Raw genomic sequence first — 6,859 nt, 5'->3', positions numbered from 1 at the left:
GCGAGCCATAGAAAATAAATGGATCTTTAAGAAGACAGACGTGGATGGTAATGTGACCATCTATAAAGCTCGGCTTGTCGCTAAGGGTTATCGACAAGTTCAAGGGGTTGACTACGATGAGACTTTCTCACCCGTAGCGAAGCTGAAGTCCGTCCGAATCATATTAGCAATTGCCGCATTCTATGATTATGAGATATGGCAAATGGACGTCAAAACGGCATTCCTTAATGGTTTCCTTAAGGAAGAATTGTATATGATGCAGCCAGAAGGTTTTGTCGATCCTAAGAATGCTGACAAGGTGTGCAAGCTCCAACGCTCGATTTATGGGCTGGTGCAAGCATCTCGGAGTTGGAACATTCGCTTTGATGAGATGATCAAAGCGTTTGGGTTTATGAAGACTTATGGAGAAGCCTGCATTTACAAGAAAGTGAGTGGGAGCTCTGTAGCATTTCTCATATTGTATGTGGATGACATACTGTTGATGGGAAATGATATAGAATTCTTGGAAAGCATAAAGGCCTACTTGAACAAGTGTTTTTCAATGAAGGACCTTGGAGAAGCTGCTTATATATTAGGCATCAAGATCTATAGAGATAGATCGAGATGCCTCATTGGTCTTTCACAGAGTACGTACCTTGACAAGATATTGAAGAAGTTCAAAATGGATCAGTCAAAGAAGGGGTTCTTGCCTGTATTGCAAGGTACGAGATTGAGCATGGCCCAATGCCCGACCATGGCAGAAGATAGAGAAAAGATGAGTGTCGTCCCCTATGCCTCGGCCATAGGGTCTAACATGTATGCTATGTTGTGTACCAGACCTGATGTAAACCTTGCCGTAAGTTTGGTAGGAAGGTACCAAAGTAATCCCGGCATGGAACACTAGACAGCGGTCAAGAATATCCTGAAGTACCTAAAAAGGACTAAGGAAATGTTTCTCGTTTATGGAGGTGACGAAGAGCTCGTCGTAAAGGGTTACGTCGATGCTAGCTTCGACACAGATCTGGATGACTCTAAGTCACAAACCGGATACGTGTATATTTTGAATGGTGGGGCAGTAAGATGGTGCAGTTGCAAGCAAAGCGTTGTGGCGGGATCTACATGTGAAGCGGAGTACATGGCAGCCTCGGAGGCAGCACAAGAAGCAGTCTGGGTGAAGGAGTTCATTACTGACCTAGGAGTCATACCCAATGCGTCGGGCCCGATGACTCTCTTCTGTGACAACACTGGAGCTATTGCCCTTGCCAAGGAGCCCAGGTTTCACAGGAAGACTAGGCATATCAAGCGTCGCTTCAACTCCATTCGTGAAAGTGTTCAAAATGGAGACATAGAGATTTGTAAAGTACATATGGACCTGAATGTAGCAGATCCGTTGACTAAACCTCTCCGTAGAGCAAAACATGATCAACTCCAGAACTGCATGGGTGTTCGATTCATCACAATATAACTAGAATATTGACTCTAGTGCAAGTGGGAGACTGTTGGAAATATGCCCTAGAGGCAATAATAAAATGGTTATTATTATATTTCTTTGTTCATGATAATTGTCTACTGTTCATGCTATAATTGTGTTATCCGGAAATCGTAATACATGTGTGAATACATAGACCACAACACATCCCTAGTGAGCCTCTAGTTGACTAGCTCGTTGATCAAAAGATAGTCATGGTTTCCTGACTATGGACATTGGATGTCATTGATAACGGGATCACATCATTAGGAGAATGATGTGATGGACAAGACCCAATCCTAAGCTTAGCTCAAAGATCGTGTAGTTCGTTTGATGTAGCTTTTCTGAATGTCAAGTATAATTTCCTTAGACCATGAGATTGTGCAACTCCCAGATACCGTAGGAATGCCTTGGGTGTGCCAAACGTCACAACGTAACTGGGTGGCTATAAAGGTACATTACAGGTATCTCCGAAAGTGTTTGTTGGGTTGGCACGAATCGAGACTGGGATTTGTCACTCCGTATGACGGAGAGGTATCTCTGGGCCCACTCGGTAATGCATCATCATAATGAGCTCAATGTGATCAAGTGGTTGATCACGGGATCATGCGTTACGGTACGAGTAAAGTGACTTGCCGGTAACGAGACTGAACAAGGTATTGGGATACTGACGATCGAGTCTCGGGCAAGTAACGTACCAATTGACAAAGGGAATTGTATACGGATTGATTGAATCCTCGACATCATGGTTCATCCGATGAGATCATCGTGGAGCATGTGGGAGCCAACATGGGTATCCAGATCCCGCTGTTGGTTATTGACCGGAGAGGCTTCTCGGTCATGTCTGCATGTCTCCCGAACCCATAGGGTCTACACACTTAAGGTTCGGTGACGCTAGGGTTGTAGAGATATTAGCACACGGTAACCTGAAAGTTGTTCGGAGTCCCGGATGAGATCCCGGACGTCACGAGGAGTTCCGGAATGGTCCGGAGGTAAAGATTTATATATAGGAAGTCCAGTTTCGGCCATCGGGAAGGTTTCGGGGGTCACCGGTATTGAACCGGGACCATCGGAAGGGTCCCGGGGGTCCACCGGATGGGGCCACCTATCCCGGAGGGCCCCATGGGCTGAAGTGGGAGGGGAACCAGCCCCTAGTGGGCTGGTGCCCCCCCCCTTGGGCCTCCCCTGCGCCTAGGGTTAGAAACCCTTGGGGTGGGGGTGCCACCCTTGCCTTGGGGGGCAAGGCACCCCCCTTGGCCGCCGCCCCCCCTAGGAGATTGGATCTCCTAGGGCCGGCGCCCCCCCTAGGCACCCTATATATAGTGGGGGGAAGGGAGGGATGCGGACCCCAAGCCCCTGGCCTCTCCCTCCCTCCCGTGACACTCCTCCGTCTCCCAGCGCTTGGCGAAGCCCTGCCGAGATCACTGTTGCTTCCACCACCATGCCGTCGTGTTGCTGGATCTTCATCAACCTCTCCTTCCCCCTTGCTGGATCAAGAAGGAGGAGACGTCTCCCAACGGTACGTGTGTTGAACCGGAGTTGTCGTCCGTTCGGCACTAAGTCATCGGTGATTTGAATCACGCCGAGTACGACTCCATCAACCCCGTTCTCTTGAACGCTTCCGCTCGTGATCTACAAGGGTATGTAGATGCACTCCTCTCTCCCTCGTTGCTAGATGACTCCATAGATTGATCTTGGTGATGCGTAGAAAATTTTTAAAATTTTGCTACATTCCCCAACACCTTGATCTTCGGATCATCGCCTTTATCACTTTTCAATCTGCTCCCTGCTTATGATCAATGAGAAACTAGCCTTGAGCTGGATCCTTTCAAAAAAGAAGTAGAATGCAAAATGACACAAGACATAGATGGAGGGTTGAAACTTGAAACACAACAAAATACAATTCAGCTTAGGATTTTAAATCCACAACTTTGTTGTTTCCATTCTAGCTAAACGACATTTAACTAATTTGGCTGCAACTCAAAAAGGTCCGACACCTACGTGGCGAGTCTCAGTGTGTCCTAGCTGTATGACTTTTATTTTCTTTTGTAAGACTTGTCAAATTAACTGAGGCATTGTAATAATTGGTTGTCTGCATCTTCTCATGTAGAGGGCTGGATAGTTATTTTTATTACCTAATTATTATTGTTACGTCACTAAAACATATACAAGACTCAATTCAGGGTTTAAATTCCTACGACGACAAAGAAGTATCGGGTTTTTTTTGCCGTGTTTCTGCGTACACGTACATGTATTTCTGATCAAATACTTGGGTATAATTCTCAGCTGCCATGACAACTGAAATTGCACGTTGCCTAGTCTGTTTATTTTTTCTTAAGAAAATGCAACTTTATTAGCCCAACCAAGTAGGATCTAAAATAACACAAGACAAATGGAGGATTGAAAGTTTGAAACACAACAAAATCCAACTCACCTCAGCATTTGTCAACCACAGCTTTTGTTGTTTCCATTCTTTGCTAAAGAACATTCGATTTTGTTTTTCAGACCACATAGTTTGATTTTATTTTTAGCTGACATGCATTAGAAGTTGCACATGCTTGATCTATTTCTTTTTAGAAACGAAAGCTTTATAATCCTTCCAATAAATAAGTGTTTTCCATAAATAAGACAAATATGGAGGCTGCAAACACAACAAAATCCAAGTCACCTCAGCATTTGTCAACCACAACTTTTGTTGTTTCCGTTTCTTTGCTAAACGACATTCTGACTAATTTGGTCGCAACTAGATTGTTCATTTCCACTCGAAAAAGGTCCGAAAGTGATGTGGCACGCTCCTCATGTTGCATGATCTGAGGAAATGATTGATTAGTTAGTGCATGAATGCAATGGATGTTGACTCGGTCTATTGCAAGTATAGATCCATCATCAGTAGCGCCACCGTGGCATCCTATACTATATGTCACATGGACTGGGATCAGATAACAAGCCTCTTGACAGTCACGGTGTAACATGCGCCTTCCTCCCGCGCCGCTTGCCGCATCGCATTCGTGCCGGCCCAGAGCATGCATCAGCCGGCATTGATCCCGCGATTTGACCAGACGGGAGGGCGGCACAGACGGACGCAATCTCTCAGGCGTCGCCGCTTCAATGCGGATGCCGCATCCCAAGAAATCAACTCCGGCATGTAAAAAAACGATCAACTGATTAGCGCAACAAAACAAAAAAATTGAATGAAAGTGATGACTCCCCGATTTCATTAACATAATAAATGTGATGTTTGTTTTTTTAATCTTGTTTCAGAAAATTAGGATGTCTTAAACTAGCTTTTTTTGAGAAATAGTATGTGCTAAACTAGATACTCCGTTACTTCGTCTTCATACATTTTAAGGGCCCGTTTGGAACACGGGAACTCAAAATATAGGAATAAGAAAAACCCAGCAATTGGGTTGCCATGTACCCTGGATTCCTTCCTTTAGGAATCAAAACCGCAGGAAGACTTTAAAACTGTCATTTGACTGTCATGCAGTAAAAATGCAGGAACTGTAGGCACAAATTGAAGAAAACATGAGGTAGAACCTCATGTTTGGATTCCTCCAGAATGCCTATGGAAATTCCCCATTTTATAGAAATTTCAAAGGGATGTAGGATAGTAATTTGTTTGTTCCAAATGAGACCAATGGTATTTTTCCTATAGGAATCCTATCCTCTAAAATTCCTACATTGTTCCTATGTTCCTAAGGGGGCTCCTAGCCCGGTTCCTTTTGTGTCGTAAAATTCGTCCGCGTTCAGAAAAGGTGATATATATGTGCAGGGAAAACATATTTAGCATAGTGTATTGGACAGAGTATTAAGATATTTGAGAAGTCTCGACTGTACTTGAGAGATCAGGACACACTGGTTTCCACCTCACACAGAGCACCCAAATGCAGCAGCAACAGTTTTAAGAATTTATTTTAATGGTGCTTCAGAGATCAGGACACAAAAAGAAGAAACATAAAAGATGTTAGTTGCAAGCACAATGTGGGGTTCCATAGGTATCTAGCTGCCCTTTGATCCCCTCTGCCATTAACCGTACATAGTGCCCTAGCAATCCACCATTTACTAGTGGGAGCAAGTGGCAGCTGCTGGCTACTTGATCATCTTTGCAGCATTGGTGGCCATCCTTGGTGGCGCGGCTAGGTAGCCTCAGCATGTTGAATGAGCAGGATGCCATTCACCAGCACAACATGCCTGACGTCAATTTGCATTTTGGATCACCCATGAACACGGCGAGTTTTTGTTCATGACGGATGCGGATCGACCACGTCCTCCGTTTGATGGTTCTACCGTCGATCTCGATCGGGTAAAATATCAAGAGTTCAAGATGTCGACCGAGCATATAGTGAAAAGTGTATTGAGTGGAATGGGCCAGAGCAGAAATAACACAAGGACTTGATCAGAAAGGAAAATATGCAAGGCCAACAGTAACCTGTAAGCAGCTGGCAGCGTCAGGATCTGATGCTCCTCGTAGCAAAATCCCAGTTCCCTCCTCCTGCTGCAGCCAAGCAAGGCAAAAAACAGGAATCCCCGGCCGGGAAAGCGGCCCTGAATTATGTGGTCAATGCAAGCATCTAGCTATCCTGATGAGCGGACGGATGGGTGCATGCATCGATGGTGAACCAAGTAAAGATTGTGGCTCTTCTCGAAAGAAGAAGAAGAAGAAAAAAAGGCAAAGATTGTGGCAAGCAGGCGATGGGTATCAATCAATCAAAGCAGAAAGATGAACCTAGTATATACTGCTGCCAGTAGATCTTTTTGTCAAAAGATAGTAAATACGAGTGAGATTGGGCCACAGCAGATACCAAAAGAAGTAAAAAACTTGCTTTCATTGAGAGTTGAACTCAAGACCTCCCGCTTACTAAACGGGTGCTCTAACCAACTGAGCTATGAAAGCTTGCTATCCTGTTTCATTTGAGATCTTACTTATCTGATAGCTAGACGAGAAGGCCTGCAAAAAATTGAAACAGGACAGACACTAATAAAGTGGGTAAAATCCTAACTCAAACTCGATCTCATTTGGAAGGTAAAAAAAGGAAAGTAAAAAAACAAATCTGCGACAAACGGTGAATTTTTACTATCTTGTCACTGTTCATTTTGTTGCTTCTCCTTTCCATGACCCCCACAAGTGGCCAAGCTTCATCCAGAAATTTTACAAGCTTCTCCTTCCTTTCTACATGCCGATGCCGCTCCCAACAAGGGAAGATCGACACAAATTGATGAAACACTGCATTCATGACAAGAACGCATTGGTTTTTTTACAGCTTGCGTTGTTTGGATTCTCACCAATGAAACTACAAAGGAATGCTTCGAGCAAAACAATACTACTCCCTCCGTTCCCAAATATAAATCTTTCTAGAGATTTCAACAAGTGACTACATACGGAGCAAAATGAATGAATCTACACTTTAAAAT

At 44.3% G+C, this 6,859-nt stretch overlaps 1 non-coding gene across 1 annotated transcript; it reads right to left on the bottom strand.

Moving 5' to 3' along the window:
* Positions 1 to 6,267: 6,267 nt before the first annotated feature.
* TRNAT-AGU lies at positions 6,268 to 6,341 on the bottom strand. The gene has a single exon. It is a non-coding gene; the product is annotated as a tRNA-Thr (tRNA).
* Between the last annotated feature and the right edge of the window lie 518 nt (positions 6,342 to 6,859).

This window comes from Triticum urartu, chromosome 5 (genome assembly GCF_003073215.2).
Source record: "Triticum urartu cultivar G1812 chromosome 5, Tu2.1, whole genome shotgun sequence".
In the NCBI taxonomy this organism is placed as follows: domain Eukaryota; kingdom Viridiplantae; phylum Streptophyta; class Magnoliopsida; order Poales; family Poaceae; genus Triticum; species Triticum urartu.
This window is presented reverse-complemented; position numbering and strand designations above follow the sequence as displayed.